This window comes from Lepidochelys kempii, chromosome 4 (genome assembly GCF_965140265.1).
Source record: "Lepidochelys kempii isolate rLepKem1 chromosome 4, rLepKem1.hap2, whole genome shotgun sequence".
Lineage (NCBI taxonomy): Eukaryota > Metazoa > Chordata > Testudines > Cheloniidae > Lepidochelys > Lepidochelys kempii.
The window spans coordinates 31,090,817-31,114,044 of record NC_133259.1 but is presented as its reverse complement, the minus strand read 5'-3'; the positions used below and the strand labels follow the sequence as shown (position 1 = coordinate 31,114,044).

The following is a 23,228-nucleotide window of genomic DNA, read 5'->3' as shown; positions in this document are numbered from 1 at the left end:
GGTATCCAGCTAGCTGGCAAGCCTCCCTGGCATGAACTGCTGAGGAGGAATATCTGGCATAATGAGAAGAGAAAAAAAATCACTATTTTTTTAAATAAAAGGAAAAATCTCTATATGACCAGTCCAATGGGTCACACTTTTTATGGGGGTCTGCTGTTTCATCAACATAGTCATGTTCTTTGACTCAGATTTTCTACTGCTGCTGCACTGGCCAGTGTCAGTGCAGTACTATATAACAAAAGATTATCCTGTGAAAAACAGAATAGTTGTCACGGTTTCTTGGCAACCCCGGCACCACAAACGCTTGCCCAAATGCCCAATCTCTCCCTGAGCAAATAAAAAGAAGAAAAACAGTGATCCAGGGGAGAAGAAATTCCATGTAAAAGGGACTGAACATTAATAAGAATATAAAACGGCCATACTGAGTGAGACCAAAGGTCCAATAAAGCCCAGTATCCTGTCCTCTGACAATGACCAATGGCAGGTGCCCCAAAGGGAATGAACAGACAGGTTATCATCAAGTAATCCATGCCCTGTCACCCAATCCCAGCTTCTGGCAAACAGAGGCTAGGGATACCATTCCTGCCCATCCTGGTTAATAGCCATTGATGGATCTATCTAGCTCCCTTTTGAACCCCATTATAGTATTGGCCTTCACAACACCCTTTGGCAAAGAGTTCCAGAGGTTGACAGTGCATTGCCTGAAAACAAAAAAACAACAAAAAACTTACTTGTGTTTGTTTTAAACCTGCTACCTATTAATTTCATTGGTGGCCCCTTGTTCTTGTATTATGAGAAGGAGTAAATAACACTTCTTTATTTACTTCCTCTATACCACTCATGATTTTATATACCTCTATCATATCCCCCCTTAGTTGCCTCTTTTCCAAGCTGAAAAGTCAGTCTTATTAATCTCTCCTCATATGGAAGCCGTTCTATACCCCTAATAATTTTTGTTGCCCCTTTCTGAACCTTTTCCAATTCCAATCCATCTTTTTTGAGATGGGGTGACCACATCTGCACGCAGTATTCAAGGTGTGGGTGTACCACGGATTTATATAGAGGCAATATGATATTTTCTGTCTTATTATCTATCCCTTTCTTGATGCTTCCCAACATTCTGTTCGCTTTTTTGACCGCCGTTGCACATTGAGTGGATGATTTCAGAGAACTATCCACAATTCATAGATACTAAGGTCAGAAGGGACCATTATGATCATCTAGTCTGACCTCCTGCACAACGCAGGCCACAGAATCTCACCCACCCACCCCTGCGAAAAACCTCTCACCTATGTCTGAGCTATTGAAGTCCTCAAATCGTGGTTTAAAGTCTTCAAGGAGCAGAGAATCCTCCAGCAAGTGACCCGTGCCCCATGCTACAGAGGAAGGCGAAAAACCTCCAGGGCTTCTTCCAATCTGCCCTGGAGGAAAATTCCTTCCTGACCCCAAATATGGCGATCAGCTAAACCCTGAGCATATGGGCAAGATACACCAGCCAGATACTACAGAAAATTCTTTCCTGGGTAACTCAGATCTCACCCCATCTAACATCCCATCACAGGCCATTAGGCCTATTTACCATGAATATTTAAAGATCAATTACCAAAATCATGTTATCCCATCATACCATCTCCTCCATAAACTTATCGAGTTTAATCTTAAAGCCAGATAGATCTTTTGCCCCCACTGCTTCCCCTGGAAGGCTATTCTAAAACTTCACTCCTCTGATGGTTAGAAACCTTCATCTAATATCAAGTCTAAACTTCCTGGTGGCCAGTTTATATCCATTTGTTCTTGTGTCCACATTGGTACTGAACTTAAATAATTCCTCTCCCTCTCCAGTATTTATCCCTCTGATATATTTATAGAGAGCAATCATATCTCCCCTCAGCCTTCTTTTAGTTAGGCTAAACAAGCCAAGCTCCTTGAGTCTCCTTTCATAAGACAAGTTTTCCATTCCTCGGATCATCCTAGTAGCCCTTCTCTGTACCTGTTCCAGTTTGAATTCATCCTTCTTAAACATGGGAGACCAGAACTGCACACAGTATTCCAGGCGAGGTCTCACCAGTGCCTTGTATAACGGTACTAAAACCTCCTTATCCCTACTGGAAATACCTCTCCTGATGCATCCCAAGACCGCATTAGCTTTTTTCACAGCCATATCACGCTGGCGGCTCATAGTCATCCTATGATCAACCAATACTCCAAGGTCCTTCTCTTCCTCCGTTACTTCTAATTGATGCGTCCCCAGTTTATAACTAAAATTCTTGTTATTAATCCCTAAATGCATAACCTTACACTTCTCACTATTAAATTTCATCCTATTACAATTACTCCAGTTTACAAGGTCATCCAGATCCTCCTGTGTGATATCCTGGTCCTTCTCTAACTTGGCAATACCTCCTAGCTTTGTATCATCCGCAAACTTTATTAGCACACTCCCACTTTTTGTGCCGAGGTCAGTTATAAAAAGATTAAATAAGATTGGTCCCAAAACTGATCCTTGAGGAATGCCACTGGTAACCTCCCCCTCCAGCCTGACAGTTCACCTTTCAGTAGGACCTGTTGTAGTCTCCCCTTCAACCAATTCCTTATCCACCTTTCAATTTTCATATTGATCCCAATCTTTTCCAATTTAACTAATAATTCCCATGTGGCACGGTATCAAACGCCTTACTGAAATCTAGGTAAATTAGATCCACTGCGTTTCCTTTGTCTAAAAAAATCTGTTACTTTCTCAAAGAAGGCGATCAGGTTGGTTTGGCATGATCTACCTTTTGTAAAACCATGTTGTATTTTGTCCAATTTACTTTTTTTCCCTTTCTTAAAAATAGGAACTATGTTAGCAATTCTCCAATCATATGGTACAACCCCTGAGTTTACAGATTCATTAAAAATTCTTGCTAATGGGCTTGCAATTTCGGGTGCCAATTCCTTTAATATCCTCGGATGAAGATTACCTGGGCCCCCCGATCTAGTCCCATTAAGCTGTTTGAGTTTCGCTTCTACCTCAGATTTGGGAATATCTACCTCCATATCCTCATTCCCATTTGTCATGCTACCATTATCCCTAAGATCCTCTTTAGCCTTATTAAAGGCTGAGGCAAAGTATTTGTTTAGATATTGGGCCATGCCTAGATTATCCTTGACCTCCACTCCATCCTCAGTGTTTAGCGGTCCCACTTCTTCTTTCTTTGTTTTCTTCTTATTTATATGGCAATAGAACCTTTTACTATTGGTTTTAATTCCCTTTGCAAAGTCCAACTCTACTTGACTTTTAGCCTGTCTCATTTTATCCCTACATGTTCTGACCTCAATAAGGTAGCTTTCCTTGCTGATCCCTCCCATCTTCCACTCCCTGTATGCTTTCTGCTTTTTCTTAATCACCTCTCTGAGATGCTTGCTCATCCAGCTTGGTCTACAACTCCTGCCTATGAATTTTTTCCCCTTTCTTGGGATGCAGGCTTCCGACAACTTCTGCAGCTTTGATTTAAAGTAATCCCAGGCCTCCTCTACCTTTAGATCCATAAATTCTTCAGTCCAATCCACTTCCCTAACTAATTTCCTTAATTTGTGAAAGTCAGCCCTTTTGAAATAAAAACCCTAGTTGCAGATTTATTTTTGTTAATCCTTCTGTTCAGTTTGAACTGAATTAGCTCATGATCACTTGAACCAAGATTATCCCCTACAACCATTTCTTCTATGAGGTCCTCATTACTCACCAAAACCAAATCTAAAATGGCATCCCTTCTAGTCAGTTCAGCAACTACTTGATGAAGGAATCCATCAGCTATCGCATCTAGGAAAATCTGAGCCCTATTATTACTAGCACTCGTCCGCCAGTCTATATCTGGGAAGTTAAAGTCTCCCATGATCATGCAGTTTCCATTAGTATTTACTTTATTAAAAAGGGCTCTATCCATATCCAAATTAGATCCCAGCAGTCTATAGCACACCCCAAGCACTATCCCAGGAGAGGCTCTAATAGTTTTCTTCCCCAGTGTAATTTTTGCCCAGACGGACTCTGTCTTCTCCATTCCATCGCTTCTTATTTCTTTGCATTCTACCTCATCATTGATATACAATGCTACTCCACCACCTTTGCCTTTATTTTGGTCTTTCCTAAACAGCACATACCCTTCAATACCTGTAGTCCAGTCATGACGACTATTCCACCATGTTTCTGTATCCCTATAACGTCTGGTTTCACTTCCTGCACCAGTAGCTCTAGTTCCTCCATTTTGTTACCGAGGCTCCTCGCATTGATGTACAAACATCTTAATTTTTGCTGTTTGGCCTCGCTCACATTCTGTACCCTATTAGGCACGGTCATTCTACAGCCAGTATAACCTATTAGACTGGTATCCACACTGCCCTTCCTCCTTATATACATTCTCCTACCCATGGCTGTATCCTTTCTTACTTCATTTTCTTCCCTCTCAATGCTAAAATCTGGCGTGGAGATTACCTGGACATCTCCCAACCATCCCCCAAATTCCTAGTTTAAAGCTCTCTTAATCTGTTGTGCCAGCCTCCATCCTAGAAGTCTATTTCCTTCACAATGACGCCAAGATCTCTTTCTTGAGTGGTAACAACTTATTTAGACCCCATCATTGTATATGTATAGTTAGGATTATGTTTTCCAATGTGCATTACTTTGCATTTATCAACATTAAATTTCATTTGCCATTTTGTTGCCCAGTCACCCAGTTTTGTGAGATCCTTTTGTAGCTCTTCGCAGTCTGCCTGGGACTTAACTATCTTGAGTAGTTTTGTATCATCTGCAAATTTTGCCATCTCACTGTTTATCCCTTTTTCCAGATCATTTATGAATGTGTTAAATAGGACTGGGCCCAGTACAGATCCCTGGGGGACACCACTATTTACCTCTCTCCATTCTGAAAACTGACCATTTATTCCTACCCTTTGTTTCCTATCTTTTAACCAGTTACCAATCCATAAGAGAACCTTCCCTTTTATCTCATGACTGCTTATTTTGCCTAAAAGCCTTTGGTGAGGGACCTCGTCAAAGGCTTTCTGAGACTCTAAATACACTATATCCACTGGATCTCCTTTGTGCGCATGCTTGTTGACCCTGTCAAAGAATTCTAGTAGATTGGTGAGGCATGGTTTCCCTTTACAAAAAAGCATGTTGACTATTTTCCAACAAATTATGTGTCTGACAATTTTATTCTTTACAATGGTTTCAATTTTATTCTTTACAATGGTTTCAACCAATTTGCCTGGTACTGAAGTGAGGCTTACTGGCCTGTAGTTGCCAGGGTCACATCTGGAGCCCTTTTTAAAAATTAGCTTCACATTAGCTATCCTTCAGTCATTTGGTACAGAAGCTGATATAAATGATAGGTTACAGATGACAGTTAGTAGTCCTGCAATTTCACATTTGAGTTCCTTCAGAACTCTTGGGTGAATACCATCAGGTCCTGGAGACTTATTACTGTTTAGTTTATCAATTTATTCCAAAACCTCCTCTAATGACACCTCAATTTGAGACAGTTCCTTAGATCTGTCACCCAAAAAGAATGGCTCAGGTTTGGGAATCTCCCTCACATCCTCAACAGTGAACACTGATGCAAAGAATTCATTTAGTTTCTCCACAATGGCCTTATCGTCTTTGAGTGCCCCTTTAGCATCTCGATTGTCCAGTGGCCCCACTGGTTGTTTAGCAGGCTTCCTGCTTCTGATGTATTTAAAAATATTTTGCTATTATTGGAGCATTTGGCTAGCTGTTCTTCAAATTCTTTTTTGGTCTTTCTAATGATATTTTTACACTTCATTTGCCAGAGTTTATGCTCTTTTCTATTTTCCTCATTAGGATTTATCTTCCACTTTTTAAAAGGATGCCTTTTTGCCTCTCACTGCTTCTTTTACTTTGTTGTTTAACCACAGTGGCTCTTTTTTGGCTCTCTTACTATGTTTTTTAAATTGGGGTATACGTTTAAGTTGAGCCTCTATTATGGTGTCTTTAAAAAGTTTCCACGCAGCTTGCAGGGATTTTACTTCCACATTAAAATTGTCACATATGACACTTGCTCTCTTCTTTCCAATTCAAAATCTTTTCCCTAGTTGCAGAGGGGTAAAGGTTGAAACAGAGAGCCTCAGAATGTAAAGAGAGAGTAAGAGTTTAGTCACCGTGTCTAAAGGATGGAGACTGCATTGAGTAAAGTGCCTCTGCTATAGGGTGTGTCAATGGGCAGTTAATTAAAAAAAAAAAAAAAAGGAAGTCATGCACTTCCTGATAACAGTTCACTCTGTGCATGAGACATCCTGAAAATATGCAGTGTCGTTATAGCTGTGTTGGTCCCAGGATAGAAGAGAGATAAGGTGGGTGAGGTAACACTCTGTATTTAGCTGTATGCTCAGAGTACTTTTACCAGACCTGAACAAGAGTTCCGTGTAGCTCGAAAGCTTGCCTCTCTCACCAACAGAAACTGGCCCAATAAAATATATTACCTCACCCACTGTGTCTCATCCTGAAAATATTTCAGTAAAAAATATTTCAATAAAAGCTACTCACCTAAAACTTCAAGAGTGATGGACAAAGAATGAATATGTAGCCTCTTTGATCCCAAAAGAGTCCAAAGTGCTTCAACAGCAGGGTCCATCTTTTGCACCACTGGAATCACTTTGCCTACCACTTGACGCACACTTCACCTCTGAGGTTGAATGTGACAGCTCCAACAGTTCACAGCAACAATATACGAGGTAGGGCAAACGTAATAAATTCAACATGGAATTTGATCAGAATATCAGGAACAAAATCCATAATCTTTCAAAAAGTGTTTTTAATAGTCAAAGCCACAAATAACCAGGACCTCCATTTCATATTTTACCTGCAAGTCAGAATCTCCAACTGCACCTCTTAGCACTATACTAAGGGCTTGTATACTAAGGTGCAAATTTAAAGTGAATCAGTTACAGCAAATTAAACCCGCTGTCTGAACCCTCTCTTTCAGAAGTAAAATGGCTTAGTTTGTTTTAGCTTATTCAGTGAATTAACAGATATAGAATTGAATTCATTGGATAAAATTAAACCAAACTCGGGCCATTTCACTTCTGAACAATAGTATCCACACAAAGGTTTAAATGTGCTTTCATTAACACACTTTAAATTCACACCTTTAGTTGATTTGGCATATCCTTCCTGAGCATTACCTTAAAAGAGAAGCCCGAAAGATTCCTGTTCATTATTTATTTGGAAGAGCTCCATTTACTGAGGGCAAGTCTACACTACAGCACTACATCGGCATTGATGCAACTGTGCCACTGTAGGGCATCTGGTTAAGACGCGCTATGCTGATGGGAGAGCGCTCTTCCATTGGCATAATTACACCACCTTGTCGAGAAACAGAATCTGAGTCGGTGGGAGAGCATCTCCTGCCAATGTAGCGAGGGTGCTTACAGCATGAAACTTGTGTTGCTCGGGGGAGGGGCGGCTTTTTCACAATCCTGAGTGAAAAATTATGTCGACTTAGGCTGTTGTGTACACCTGCCCCGAATCATTAAGTCCATTCTCCATTACTAAAGAGTACAGCAGTAGGAATATACTACCGACTACCTGACAAGGATGGCGGTGGTGATTGTGAAATGCTCAGAGAGACTGGAGAGGCTACAAAGGCAAAAAATGCAATAATAATGGGGATTTATACTATCCTCCTATTGAGTAGGTATGTGTCACCTCAGGAAGGGATGCAGAGATAAAATTTGTAAACAACTGCTTCTTGGACCAGCTTTTCCTGAAACCCACAAGGGGAGAGACAATTCGTACATTCTTAGGAAAATTTTTGGAGGTTTTTCATCCAAGTACTAAGTCATCACATGCGACTTAGTTAGTAAGATTTAAGGCATCACTGCTGATCTCAATCAAGAGAATGAAGGGCTGGATACTTGAGAATGCCACATTCAAATGGCCCTGACACAGGAAAATAAGTTTCCCTCCTCTCAAAAGCCACCCTGTAGCTACTACTGCCACTCCCCACTATGTCTGACCTGCTACCAATGCATGTTACTTCACTCCACATCTTTTTGAAAGTGATGCCAGAGCTTCATGAAGCAGTGTGCAGAAGTGACAGACTTATGAGCAATCTTAACTACCATCTAATCCATGTTCTTCCTATATACATGCCTGAGTGGGAAGTAAAAACAAAACAAAACAAAACTTACATACAATGAATGAACTCAAAGGCAATATAAAAGGATTCCAATAACATGCTGGTAACCATGAGAGCAAAGCTGGAGGGGTTTGTGACATCACCAGATCTTGTATGAAAACCCTTATTCAGAGTTCTTTTGTTGTGTTTCATAGATTTGGTGGGTGGTATTTTACATGAAAAAACAATTTTTTAAATTATCATAGTCAAATAGTTCTGTAACTTCCTACTTGTTTGATTTTGGTAAGATTGCAAGTTCAAGTTTTGCTATTAACAGGAGAACAGTCTTCTCCTTTCTCTCAACTAGGTGTGAGGAATTCATTTCCCCTTTTCATTCGAACCTGTAACAATATTTCCTCCTCTCTACTGCTGCATTCCATGAAGGTGATGTTCTGGGTTTTTAAAAAAATATTTTCTTTCCCCCTTGAATGTTGGCCCTCCAATGCTGCTTCAGAGTGTGATAAAGAAACTGTGCTTAGGCAGTACAACAGAAAAGTTTCCGTTTAATCAGGACTGTTCCTGCCCTTGAATAAGGTGGGCTTATTATCTCCCCTGTCACTCAGGGAGGGGGTCATTCTGGGTCTCTCAAAGAGTGGGATGTGATTCAAGAATGGACTCTCCACAAGACTGATGAATCTGCATTTCCCCCTGAAGGCGTTACCCTGGAACATCAACAGAAAAGCCCTGGAAGACTTGTTATAGTAGTGATAGGGCTTGATGACCTTTTAATGCACTTAACTAGCAGTGTCCATGCTGCATTCAGTACCCTTCAACTGTGCCCTGACTAGGGGAAGTGGCTGAGCTCTGTAACCAGGAGCATGGCTGCTGCTATGGGTTCTAGGGATTTAGATGCAACCTTCTACCGGGCATGCTGCCATTCTGGACTTGCCCCCTTCATGGGGATGGGGAGCCACTTGTCCCTGCAGCAGCTTTTCCACTCCTGCCTGCTTGCCTTGTTTTCTGCCTAGGATAAGGGGAGTTTGAGGACAGCAAGCAAGGTGACCCTACTGGGACTGGGCTGCTGAGATAGCGCCTGCATCTCCCATAGCAGAGTTGGTCTCTCCAAACCTGCCCAGCGTCTTTCCTGCCTGGCTGGTGAGGGGGCACTGTCCAGGCTTGGGCTCTGAGGAGGATGATGTCCACAGAGATGGTCAAGCTTCCTAACAAGACACTTGATAAGAGGGAGGTGGAGCTGAAGACACAGACCTTTCCTTTACCCTTTTGCTAATTAACACAGTTGTCAGCATGGTCCATTGAACCAACAAAGAAGTGCTTTTAAAAATCCCTTCCCAAGTTTAATCTTGCCACACAATACAGAATTGATAACAGCAGTTACAAAAAAGATGCAGTACAGTTGTCTATCTAAGAATTAGCTGATCTGTGACAAACGGAGTTTGGAAAGAAAACAAGAGAAATGAAAAGAATATCTGTAATATTGATGAAACATATTAGTCATGACTGACATGAAAAGGAGATGACTGGTGTACACAAGTAAAATTTCTGTCCACAACTAAAAGCAAAATTATAGGTCTCAATTTACGGAGCCACATCATTACACAGAGGCATCACCACAAATACAGTCCCCTGCCATTTACAAGATGTTGGCCTTTTTGATGAAATAACAAATGAACAAACTTCTGGAATGACATTTTACTTGAAGAGGGACTGTCACACTGACAGTTTCTATATCTTAAGAAATATCGTAAGTACTCATCTTCTGTACTCTACTTACAGCGTCACAACTGTGTTAACAATTGCAAGAGCTCCCTAGCTGGTAGGTCAACTTTTCCTTCAGCTTGATACCCCAGTGAAGTCAAACTTGTGTTTATGTCTTCATAAGACAGTCTGTTGTTCTGGAAAGACTTGTGATACCAAAAGACCAGCTTTATGACTCGAGTGTAGGATGAAATAAGATTAGGATGAATCTCTGGAAAACACACTACTGTTTAATCTGTTGACCCCAGATGGGTACAGCTATGTAAACAGAGGAGTGCAGCACATGGCCCTCATTCCCCTCAAGAACTTCCCGCCCAACTCCCAGATTCACCCTGAACATGAGCAATAATTCAAATATATTCAGTGGCGAAGGAGTAAAATACAAAATTAGTTTCCAACTAACCAATATATTAAAAAATGTCATGTATAACGACAGCATTTGAAAGGCAGGTGGATTTTTGTATGCTTAAATGTTCCCTTTAGCATGAGAGAACTATGATATTTTAGTATGTCCATATATTCAAATTGAAAGACTACAGAAACCTGTTACAAAAAATATCCATGCTGCAATGCAAGTTAATTTCCTAAAATTGCTGATTACTCTATGCTTATTTATAAAGTCTTACAACCAGAGTAGTATAAACCAGCTGTAATCTGACAGATTACTCTATTCCTTGCAAAACATCTTCTCAACATTGGGAAGGGCCTAAATGTTAGAGGAAAATTTTCCTACGGAATTTTCAAATGTGTTCATTTCATAACTACTACTACTACTGTAGCTGAAAGGGATAAGCAAACAACAAAAGTTTCTCTATTTAATCTTGTTTATTTAGTTTGTACATTTGACAGCACTTTGCGTGAAATCTACGTATAGTACCACATCAAAAACTAAATGGTTCTTAGTATGCCATCTTAATTTTAATTAGTGTAATTTAAACCAATTCTTATTCTGATTCTAGATTTTAGTAATACTGATTGCAGCTTACAAGCAAGAGTTTAAGAACTGCTGATATAGTCAGTCTGACAGTTCATTTCCTTTGTTCAGAAGGGTCTTTCATACAAAAGGGAGGTGAAAAAAACACTGAGCAGGAAAAAGTTACTGTAAAACCACAATCACTGGCATGAGAATCAAGGCAAGTGTGTGTATCTGAATCTACTTTTAACTCATTTAAAAAAATTGAGTAGATTTCAAGCTAATGTTCTCTCTTTAATATTAAAACTAATTACCAGTTTTAAAGGTAACCATGATTGTAACTCAGAACAGTGTGCTTGCAGGTCAAAGATATTTGACATGAAACCTCAACTGAAGTTGAATAAATTGACTTTTTTTTAAGTTGGATGCACCTTATAAAATAGCAGCAGAAATGGAAAGACTAATTATTGAGCACAACTGCCTACAAATATAGGATATAATCTCAACAGAGGACATCATCTTTGAAAAACACATCATACATTTTGTCAATGATTCTTCAGTAAATGGTCTTGTGACATAATATCTAAGAGTGTCTGAGAAGCTTGAAGGAAGAAATTCCTTGAAGCAATTCATTATATTTCAAAAGGTAAGGGACTTACTTTGGGTTTGTTTGTTGTTGAGACTGCAGGTTAATATGAAAGCCCAAAATCCTTCTAAAATGACCTGGAAAAATATATTTTTTATTGTTCCAAGTAATCCTGCATTAAAAACAGAAAAGCAAGCTTCAAAACAATGCGTCAGCCTTAGGCTCTTTTTCAGGCTGTGAAAAAAAGAACTGACTATTTTCCTAGCTGTGTTCTAATTTCTATCTTATTTTGAAGAAAAATACCAACATGGTAGTTACGACATCTTATTTTTCATTTGAAATCTTTTCTTAATTTTGCATCACATTGCAAAATAGTGTAATTGATTTTACTTTCCAAATCACACCTCAAAGCTCCATGCAAAGCATACATACACATAAAAACAAAACCACTCTGTGCGGACTGCAGACTCTACAGCATCTGCACTTCAGTAACTTTAACAGCGCAACCGCATCTTTATTTGGCCTTGTTACCTAATAAGCTTGTGAGAGCCAAATTCAATCCTCATATACAACCCCTGTTAAAGTCAACAGAAGTTGCATGGGTATGCTGGAGGACAGGAATGGGGTCTTATGGTCACATTATGCTGTTGGATTTGAGTGCAAGCTCCTAGTGAAGTCACCAGGAACCATGCTCATGCTTCCAAAAATGGAATTTAACTTTACTCATCCACTGTCATTTACATAGCATTCTTAGGGTATGTCTACACAGCAACAGGACACCCGTGACTGGCCCGAGCCCCGTGAGCCAGAATTGGTTGGCATGGGACAAGTTTGTAGTTGCTGTGTTGAAATAGCCTTAGAGTCTGATCCAATTCCCATTGAAGTCAATGGAAAGACTCCAGTGGGAACTGGATCAGGTCCTTAATACACAGCACCACAAAAGAAAAATTATATGGGCACCCTTTTAAAAGTTGAAGTAGTTGGTTAGAAGTAAAATCTAAATCATCAACATCCCTCAAAATGAGCCCTACAACGCTAACAAATTATCAGCAAATCTGAATATATAAGTATGAATTAAGCCAATTAAAACTGTAGCACTTCGTGTTTCTAGATGTTAAATTTAGAACTAGAAAACTTGTATCTTTTAAAGTTATTTTTAATTCTTTAGAATTAAATATTTGTATGGTATAGAAATTTAAATGGGAATAATGAGAAGAGATCAAATTGCATAATTGGACAATATTACATTCAGCATGTTTTTTTAGCACTGCCAAGGCAAGAATGTGACATTCCAATTTTAACATGTTCTTTTGAGGCTGTGGTGATGGGAACACTTTGCTTCAATACAGCCTGTGTTCAGATTCAAACGGACACTGGCTGCAGCATTTGGCATCCTAATAAAGCATCTTCAAATAGCAAGTGCTGTTTCCCCATTTATGAGGTGGATGTGGGGGAGGGACAAAAGCAGCAGAAGCAAGCTAGAATTGCTGTGACAGGAAATATACAGAGCCACCTACCAGGTGTTTGACTTTTATTGTGCCCTACCTAAGTAAAAAAAAAATTACCATGGGAGCATGACCTTTGTCCCTGTTGTCATTCCACTTTAACAGCTATTATGTTCCTTAAGATAATACAGGAGGTCTGTACAATTGCTCCACTACTCAGCACCATTGAACTTCAATGTGTCAATGTAAGAAGGATCTTGGGGTGTGGGTAAGCAAACAATTTGTCACTGGTTTATGTAAATTAAATGTAACTGAAACTGTGAGAAACAATTCAATATTCCTTGCTCTCTCTGTTAATTAATTGGTTGGCAGTTCAAGATACTTTGAGTCTTAACAAAATAAATAAGTTAAGCTTTCTAAAAGCACTCAACACCTGAAAATCTGGATAAACATTTCATGTGGGAAACATACAGGAAGAGCAGGTGAACAATAAATAAAGAAAAGTATTGGCTTGATGCAAATAACTCTACCTGTATTGAAATATAGGGAAGGATGATCTTATACTTAGGTCACTAAACTGGGAGTCAGGAAATCTCAGTTCTATATTGTTCCTCCTGCCAGAGATCTCCTGTTTGACCTTGGACTAATCACTTAAACTTGTCTATCCCTAATAATACCTCCCTGATGTTGTCAGGATAAATTAGTGGTTTTGTGGTGTTCAGATACAATGGTGATATATACCAAAGAAATGTATATAAAAACAAACAAAACACAAATAACCTTAAATAATATTTTGGGTATGCAAATGGCTTTTAGTTCTGAGGGAACACAGCTTCACACAATGGCCTAAAATGTATTCTACTTTAAGGCTTTCTATACCTAGTTAGTTCCGCAATAGCAGAAAAATCAGACATCAACACCAAGATGATGATGTATGTAGATACGTTTACAAATTACCAATTTTGGAAAGCAAAGGGGTCAAATTTAAAGTGTTCCAATAGCAACAAGATGTTATATCTTACCTGGAAATAAGGTATCACTGAACTACACTGGATGAAAGGAGTTTTTTCCACTTGAAAATTACTAGAATTTGTAAAATAACCTTTTACCATTTTCAGCAGCGATACATTGGCACATTGATGGGAATGATAACTGACCCATTAACTTGGAGTTAGCTACCTTTGTCTAGGCAAGTTCCTTCTGACATCTATCACTCATTCAGTTAATCAGAAAATAATTCTGAACTGTTTCAGGCAGTTTTGCACAGATGCAATGAAAATGGAGTGATCTGAGATTAGATCATGGATTGAGAAATAAATTTACTTTGGCTATGTCTACACTGCCATATAAGCCCAAGGTTAATGGAACTCGAGTCAGCTGACCCTTGTTAGGGAATCCTGGGGCTTGAGCATCTACATTGTATTTTAACCCTATGTTAAGAGACTTTTCTAATCTATGCTCAAACCTAGGGCTCTGGTGTCCACTCTGCAGTGCACAAACCTGAGTCAAAGTAACCATATCCCAGAGTCCATAGCACCCCCTACCACTGAAATGTGGATGCTCTAGCACTAGGACCATGGTGGTCCTTTGGTCCTTTTCCATGTGGAAAAACTTTGCTGCGCACCATGCGCATTACCAGGAAGCAGCTCATTTTGCAAAATGCTTGATCAGTTTGCTCTCCATTGGAAACCCAGGAGGATCTCCAACAGTGTGCTTGCAGATTGGTATCAGAAGAAAATGGGTTAGTCCTGAACTGAGCTGCTCACAGAAGTGCCCTTAATCAGAATAAGTCTGAACATATGAGGATCTGATTATGTGGAGACTGAAAGACTGATGAGGACTTGAGTGGAGAGGGAGATTGACTTAGTGATACATGGGTAAAACAGGGTAGCAATATTTTGTTATTTGTGTTACACTAGTGTCCAGAGGCCTCATTCAGGGTTGAGGTTCCATTATGTGGGGCACTGTACGAACATAATATTAAAAAACAATTCCATGCCACAAAGAGATTACAATCTTAATAGGTACAAGATGCAACAGGTGCATAGCGGGGGAGTAGGTAGAAACAAGGGCAACAGTTCCAGGAATGCAAAGCTCCACATATTAGTTACGTGCACATTTTGGAAGTTTTATAGTTCACCTGAGAGGGATTCATTAACTTCTCTTGTTTACCAATTTTTTTAAAAAAATATCCTAGTTGGGAGGTCCTTGACATTCACATGTGCTTTAAGACAGCCTCTTGTCAATTTCAATGGCTCAGCTGGCCAGAGTGAAGATTATGTAGACACCTGAACAATCACTTTTTTTTAATAAAGTGCCTGGGACAGGCCCTGAGAACTGTGACATCTCCCATGTTCATGGCCACATGGGTCACCATACCTGGTAAAGGCCGTTTCACTAAAACTAGATTGAAATAATTACTGTAATAGCAAGAAAGCATGGCAGCAGCTCTATCGTATCTTGCCTGGTGATAAAAAAGGGGCATGTAGTGATCATACCTACACTTTTGCAAAAGGGAAAATCAAATACAAGGAAGCCCCAAAACTCAAAATTGTGATGGGTCCTAAAATTGTTGCGCTAAAAACAAAAAAACAAACAAACAAAACTCCTTGCAAACAAAATGTAGCATTTTCAGGATTTCTCTAAGAAAACCGCCCTTTGGGAATTTTTAAAAACTGAATATATTTTCATCATTGATACTGGGGGACTGTTCTGCAAGCCAACAGCACATACTATAAAAACTACGGAGAGGATCTATACATTACTTTGTATCTAGTGTGAGGGGGCAGGGCGGGGCAGGAATCTGTCAAGACCACAGGCATCCCCAGGGTGAGAAGCCATAATGAATGACTGCATGGCCATCCACCCCTAGAGGCTCAGAAGTACTTTGAGCATCCTAGAACCTTTGGCAATACAAATATCCATCTTCCAACAAAATAAATACAAAAGGACTTACTAATGAACTTGGGTAAAGGACATTATATTTCACTACAATGAGGCTTAGTTCCACTGAGCTTTGTAACAGTGACCATAAGTATTTGTTAATATAGGTATTTCCCCCCCACCCCATCCCCACCCATTAGCTACGCTATTTTCTATTAGTGTGAATGTTACACATACTAACAATCTGTAACAGTGATAGTGCAAACAAAGATATGCTGGGACAATGGGACCTGTTGTCATTAAAATATCATAGCATCTGCTGGAACAGTAATGCCCAGTATGGTTAAGCAGTTCTCTCAGCAGATACAGATCCGAGAAGACAGTAGCATCTGTGTTACATAAACTTTCCCATCAATGCCTGGTTTAGCTCCTAAAGTCTCACAGCATCTTCTGGGACAGTAGTGTCCATGGTACAATAATTCTCCCAGCAGACACAGATCTATGAAGACAGTAGTGTCTGTTATATTAATCTTCCCAGCATCTGTTAGGAGTACTGTAGTATTGTATCCATGCTAAATAAAGTGTCATACCATCTGCATTGTCTATCCTGTTTTAATATTGTGAAACTATCTTGTGAGCTGATAGCCTATAGAAGTATAAATTAAACAAAAATATGTATTGGTTACTAATAATTTCAGCTTCACAGTAAAGTCTTGTATTAGATAAGAAAATTTAGAAGAATAATACTCCAGAACACTGTTCCTTAAGAAAAATCCTGACTTGGGTCAATAAATAGGAAGAATCTAAAAATATAATTGTTTCCTACTTTTTTCTGTTTGTGTACTTTATGTATGTTTCACAGCACAGATAATGAAAACAGATTAGTCACTTCCTTTGTACAGAAATTACTTGGCAAAATAGAATAAAGTTCTAGGAATAAAAATTAGGTTTGTATTTGTGGACCCAATCCTGCACTTCCTTCTCAGGTAACTCAACTTGACTTTTGTCCAAGTAATAAGTTTATACTAGCCAAGACAACAGGCTCCTTACAAGGTGTGACTATATAGTTTTAATGCCCAAAGGTGTCAATTGCCTCATAATAACTATAGCCTATTAACATGTCTTTCTATTGTAAAAGAACTTTATTGACGGGGAAATGGTTTTATGTTCACAGATATCAAAGCTGAGAGTTTAGGTATTGTTTAACCTTTGCACTTTGAGGAGGCAAATAGCTGGTGATATGGTAGATTATCATCTGTGATATATCAGTGTACATTGTCAAAGCAAACTCCTCCTAAAAACTCATAAGATCTGCAAACCTAAGTGTAAGCGTGTGGCCTCACAGATTGCCTCTCAATAGATCTATTTAGACAAAAAATGTTACAAATTACAGTGTTTCTGGTGTATAATTTGGGTCTCCAGAGAAATATTCTATTCTGTGACTGACAAGAGAACAGTCTTGCAGGAAACTGTGTTCATGAAAGCTCATGCTCAAATAAATTGGATAGTCTCTAAGGTGCCACTAGTACTCCTTTTATTTTGCGAATACAGACTAACATGGCTGCTACTCTGAAACCTGTGTTCACATGATTGTCTGTTGTTAAATTTTACTTAATACAGGCACTTTTAAAATCTGAGGCATCTGGCAAAATTCAGAAAAGAAATAATTTCTGTGAAAGTATATTGATACGTAATTACTGTGCCCAATCAGCAATCATTTTGCACCCAGAACTCCCCTTGAAGTCAATGGAAAATTTCAGTCAGTGGGGATTGATAACAGGGTGAGTCCTAAAATGGTGCATAAGTGATTTTATATAAATTATTGTTTTTTCAGGAGAGCAAACAAAATGACAGGAGATGCTGTTGGAGAACGCAGTGTATGCAGAAATCCAAACTGGCAATGCAGAATGTAATTTCAAAGTCTTGTAATGAGGGCCACAGTAGAATTACATTGTTGAATCTAAATACCTGGGTTGACATTCCATTCTCAGTAGTGCTGGTGGAAACAAGGAATAACTCCATTGTAGACAATTGTTATCAGTGCAACCTAAACCAGCATTTGGCCCTTAATTGTGAGAACTAGCCTTGTTTGTAAGGTTAAAAAAAATGTTAATCAGAAGGAGGTTTTATGGCCTGGAAAGGGACATTTGCAAGTCAACTCCTCAATCAAAGCTCAAAAATAGGAGTTCTTTCAGAAAGCTTGTGAAAACTCAAGTTGCGTATAAACTAACTCTAACATTTTTATTTTGAAATGTTACTGAGTGTCTGGTCCTGTTTTCCAGTCATACTTTCTCCTCTCATTCATTCTGTACCCTAAATACTGTCCTCTCTGCTCTGTGAGCTCATTTGGAAGATTGGTTTTCTTAGTTGGTTACTAAATAACTAGTATCACTATCTAGAGACCATCATACTCCCTAGATGCCCACCAGGACAAGTCTGGAAGACTTGGTTGTTTCTTCATTCTGCAATTCTTGGGCCAACATCATAAAACTTACTGAATACAGTTGGGAAAAGCCCCATCTCCATTAAAATGTTATGGGTTTTTCCAAATGTCACCGCTTACTGAGCCTACTTTGTATGAACATTTTTAAAATGTCCTTGGGAAGAACACAAACATCTCCATATATTTCTTAGGTATCAAGGGTCTTGCCCAACAGCACTAAGGACCCTATACCATGCCTGCTGTAACCAATGGAAAGGAAAGACTCCTATTGACTTCAATGGGCAATGGATCAGGTTCTAGATCAGCTTTTATTTAACTTACATATCTAAACCCTATCCTAATTTTATAAAGGTAAATGAAATTAAAAATTACACAGGTAACATAATTTATTCCTAAAAAAATACACTAAAATAATCTCTCAAATAACAGCACCTCTAAACACCATAACTACACTATAATGCCTAATACCTAGCTCTTATACAGAACTACCATCTTCTATAAATACAAGATCCAAAGAGGGAGAATGAAAACACATAATACTTTCTATCACGACAATGTATCATTCTTTAATTTAACTCAAATACGAGGACTACATTTTAATTTAAATGCGACCACTAATGCTACTGTAGGTCCCAATCCAGCAAATTTTAAGCACTTGGTTAACTTTACACCGGTAGTAGTCCCGCTGAGATATCATTACAATATTAACATTTCAGATTTATAAATAACTATTTATAGGGTTATTATCTGATAGGAAACTTTCATTCAAACAAAACTTGACAGACATTTTTAGAATAGAATTTTCTTTCCAATATCAAAAACAAACTGTTCACTGGTTCTTGAGTCCTGAATATAAAAAAAGTTGGCTGGCTTGAGAAGTTTGGGTTGTTTTATTTGATTTTATAAAGCTCAAAGCATTAAGACAGACAGTTTCATTTGCAAAAAAAAGTTGAAAAGCAACAAGTTCATAGTACGATCTAATCACCTGGGTTTTGGGGAAAAAAAAAAAGTTACCAAGATTCTGCATTTCAATCAGTTTCTCCTGTGCTGTAACTACATTTCATAAGGATTTGTAAGTTTTATTTTACTCTGCAAAAGGTGCATCTTAAGTATGCATTAATCTAATTAATCTAGAAGGTAAATTCATAAAGATTTATAGCCAGACTCTGCTCCCACTGAAGCCAATGGCAAGACTCCCATCAGCATCAATAGGAGCAAGAAGCTGACTTTTACAAAGCCACTGTGGTCTAGAATGTACAAACATTTTAAAAAGTTCAAACATTTAAAAGTTCTTACACACCATTGCTCAAATATGCACGTAGCACAGCTCCAGAGGGTCCCATTATAACTCTTGGGTAACGAATGTCCATTTTAAAAGATACATAAATATGTTCCCCACATTAAATAGATATTTACAAGACAAACAAAGCAGCCTATGCATCTGATGAAGTGAGCTGTAGCTCACGTAAGCTTATGCTCAAATAAATTTGTTAGTCTCTAAGGTGCCACAAGTACTCCTGTTCTTTTTGCGGATACAGACTAACACGGCTGCTACTCTGAAAGCAGCCTATAGTATCACTCATACACTTTCTTTGACAGGGGGAAAAATAATGTAACAGTTTTTTTTTTAAAGTAAAAATTATTTGGCAGAGGCAAAAGCAGGGAAGTGAACAGTCTGTAAAAGAAATTAATAAATCATGTTAGAAATGGAAGAGACCTATTAGATTACCTTGCCAATGCAGGATTGCTCTCTACAGTTGCATTTCTAGTACTCTGCCCATCTAGTTTTGGACATCTTACGTGAAATACTCAGGCTGTCGTGGTACACGTCGGTAACAAGCCACATTCCATCATTCCCATCCTTACTCTGCAGAATACAAAGTTGTATTGATTTGTGTCATTCAACATACCCACTTAGTTGTATATGGAAACAGTGGAGCTGAAGGTAGTTCCTCCTCCAAAGGCAGCAGAGAAGTCTCCTTTGCAGCCTCAGGACTCTTTGACATTTGGGCTTTGCAGCTCTTTATGGCCAAAGACACACAGACACTCCCACTTCTGGGGTGGTAGCTGAAGCAAAAAGCAGCTAGAAAAGTTTGCCCACACCTTTATCTTCCCCTGCAATTCTCTTCTCCTTCCTGGCAACAGGGACTGGCCTTAAGGGCGATGGGGAAGGCGACACTTCTTAGTAAGGTTTCCTTGAAATGATTGCCAGATCCGTATGCACCGTTACCTCAGCAATGCTACAGCTGGAGAAGCTCTCCTGATAGAGGGCGGCTCCAGGCAGAAGGGAGGGCGGGGGTAAACTCGAGGCAGCTTTCTCTGCGTGCTGCTGCTGTGTTTACACTCCGTTTCATGCTCTTTGCTTCCCCCCCGCGAGCCTGGATCTTGCCTGACATCATTAATTCTCTTACACACTGACACACGCCCGCCCACTCCATTTCCAAACACTGACTCACCCCAGTGCTGCTGCTATTCAAAGGCAAGGCTAGAAAAACTGGTAACACCGGTAAAGAAACCCCCCGCCCCCTAAAGGTGGAGAGAGAGCTTGGCACTGAAATAAAGAATGAGTTTGCTCAGTGCCTGCCTGCTTACTTGCTACTGTTGTTACAAGCACTTGAGCTAGAGAGCTGTCAGGCAGGGACAATGGGAATGGGTGAAATTGCATTTGTCTGACTCAAAACGCACCGCAAAGCTCTTCCGAACGGGTATAAGCTGCCTTAAAATTAATACCCAAACAAATGAGCTCAGTGTGTGAGCTTTTGGCAGACCTCCTTGCTTTCTCCCTGTGCTGAAGTCCACTCCCTATCCTAACCCTCCATGCCCACATCCTCTCCTGATTAAAACAGTTTTCTTCCAGGAGACATCTAAACCCTCCCCCTCAAAGCCATATTCAACTGGCTGACAAAAATACATATATATTTAAAAAAATCCAAACCACAGAATATCCAAGATTACAGAACCGTAACAAGATGTGTGTTAAACTTCATTGCTCAGTCACATTGGCCCTGATCCTACAGAGGTGCTTAACTTTAGGCATGTGATAAGTTCCACTGACCTCCAAGAGACTGTTCATGTGTGCAAAGTTAAGCTCATGCCTGTTTGCAAAATTGAAGCCACAGACTCTTTGGAAGAGGCACCTGAGGATAAAATTTCAAAAGTGCTAACGTGACTAATGAACCTAAATCCCGTTTTCCAAAGGGAGTCCAACACTCACTTAAAGTCATTGGGACTTTGGCACTTTTTAAAGTTTCACCTGGGGCAGCTTTATCTTGGGTCCATGCTGTGGGTGCAACTGTACCCACAGAAATCAGGCCTGGATTAACAATGTGCACTTGTACAGGGCCCCTAGCTCAGGTTTAGCCCATGTCTTCTTACTATTTGTGGTCTTATCTACAGTAGCATTTTTTTAAAAATGTCCTGTGATTGCACTAGCAGTAGTAGCAACAGTGGAAATGCTAGTATACACAGGTTGCTGGTGGCCATCAAAGTTGTAAGTACTGCATCTTCTAGAGTCAGAGCTAGCATGGGCAGCACGGGATGAGAATGCTTTATGCAATGGCAACTGATCTATACTAATGCTCCTCTTGGCGCTATCACTAATAGATATGCAGAAATATTCCAGCAACAGTGAGAAATACGTCTATACTTCCATCTGTAAAGTGCAAAATGGTCTTTTGGTGCTGTAAAAATGATCTATTATTTTTACAGCATCCAAAAGTATGTTAGTTTCTTTACAGGAATGGAACAATAAAAACAAATGAGATTCAAATGTAACAAATTGAGGTTACAGGGACAAACCATCCGGATGTGTAGAAAGAATAGTAAATATGGCAGGCGACCAGCTTGGCTGAACAGTGAAATCCTTGCTGATCTTAAACACAAAAAAGAAGCTTACAAGAAGTGGAAGATTGGACAAATGACCAGGGAAGAGTATAAAAATATTGCTCGGGCATGCAGGAGTGAAATCAGGAAGGCCAAATCACACTTGGAGTTGCAACTAGCAAGAGATGTAAAGAGTAACAAGAAGGGTTTCTTCAGGTATGTTAGCAACAGGAAGAAAGTCAAGGAAAGTGTGGGCCCCTTACTGAATGAGGGAGGCAACCTAGTGACAGAGGATGCGGAAAAAGCTAATGTACTCAAAACTTTTTTTGCCTCTGTCTTCACGAACTAGGTCAGCTCCCAGACTACTGCACTGGACAGCACAGCATGGGGAGGAGGTGACCAGCCCTCTGTGGAGAAAGAAGTGGTTCGGGACTATTTAGAAAAGCTGGACGAGCACAAGTCCATGGGGCTGGATGCGCTGCATCCAAGAGTGCTAAAGGAGTTGGCGGATGTGATTGCAGAGCCATTGGCCATTATCTTTGAAAACTCATGGCAATCGGGGGAGATCCGGGATGACTGGAAAAAGGCTAATGTAGTGCCCATCTTTAAAAAAGGGAAGGAGGAGGATCCTGGGAACTACAGGTCAGTCAACCTCACCTCAGTCCCTGGAAAAATCATGGAGCAGGTCCTCAAGAAATCAATTCTGAAGCACTTAGAGGAGGGGAAAGTGATCAGAAACAGTCAGCATGGATTCACCAAGGGCAAGTCATGCCTGACTAATCTAATTGCCTTCTATCATGAGATAACTGGCTCTGTGGATGAGGGGAAAGCAGTGGACGTGTTGTTCCTTGACTTTAGCAAAGCTTTTGACACAGTCTCTCACAGTATTCTTGCCAGCAAGTTAAAGAAGTATGGGCTGGATGAGCGGACTATAAGGTGGACAGAAAGCTGGCTAGATTGTCAGGCTCAATGGGTAGTGATCAATGGCTCCATGTCTAGTTGGCAGCCGGTATCAAGTGGAGTGCCCCAAGGGTCGGTCCTCAGGCCGGTTTTGTTCAATATCTTCATTAATGATCTGGAGGATGGCGTGGATTGCACCCTCAGCAAGTTTGCAGATGACACTAAACTGGGAGGATAGGTAGATACGCTGGAGGGTAGGGATAGGATACAGAGGGACCTAGACAAATTAGAGGATTGGGCCAAAAGAAATCTGATGAGGTTCAACAAGGACAAGTGCAGAGTCCTGCAC

General features: G+C 39.8%; 1 protein-coding gene across 5 annotated transcripts in view; it reads right to left on the bottom strand.

The window, feature by feature from the left end:
* Positions 1-20,519, bottom strand: part of SGMS2 (sphingomyelin synthase 2) — a 60,181-nt gene extending 39,662 nt beyond the window's left edge. For 2 of the 5 annotated variants that reach the window (XM_073340044.1, XM_073340048.1), the window contains exon 1: positions 20,068-20,519. The gene's annotated coding sequence lies outside the window, so the exon portion shown is untranslated. Of the gene's footprint in view, positions 1-19,886 lie in introns of all 5 variants that reach the window. The other 3 variants (XM_073340047.1, XM_073340045.1, XM_073340046.1) reach the window with 3 other exon arrangements.
* Positions 20,520-23,228: the final 2,709 nt, after the last annotated feature.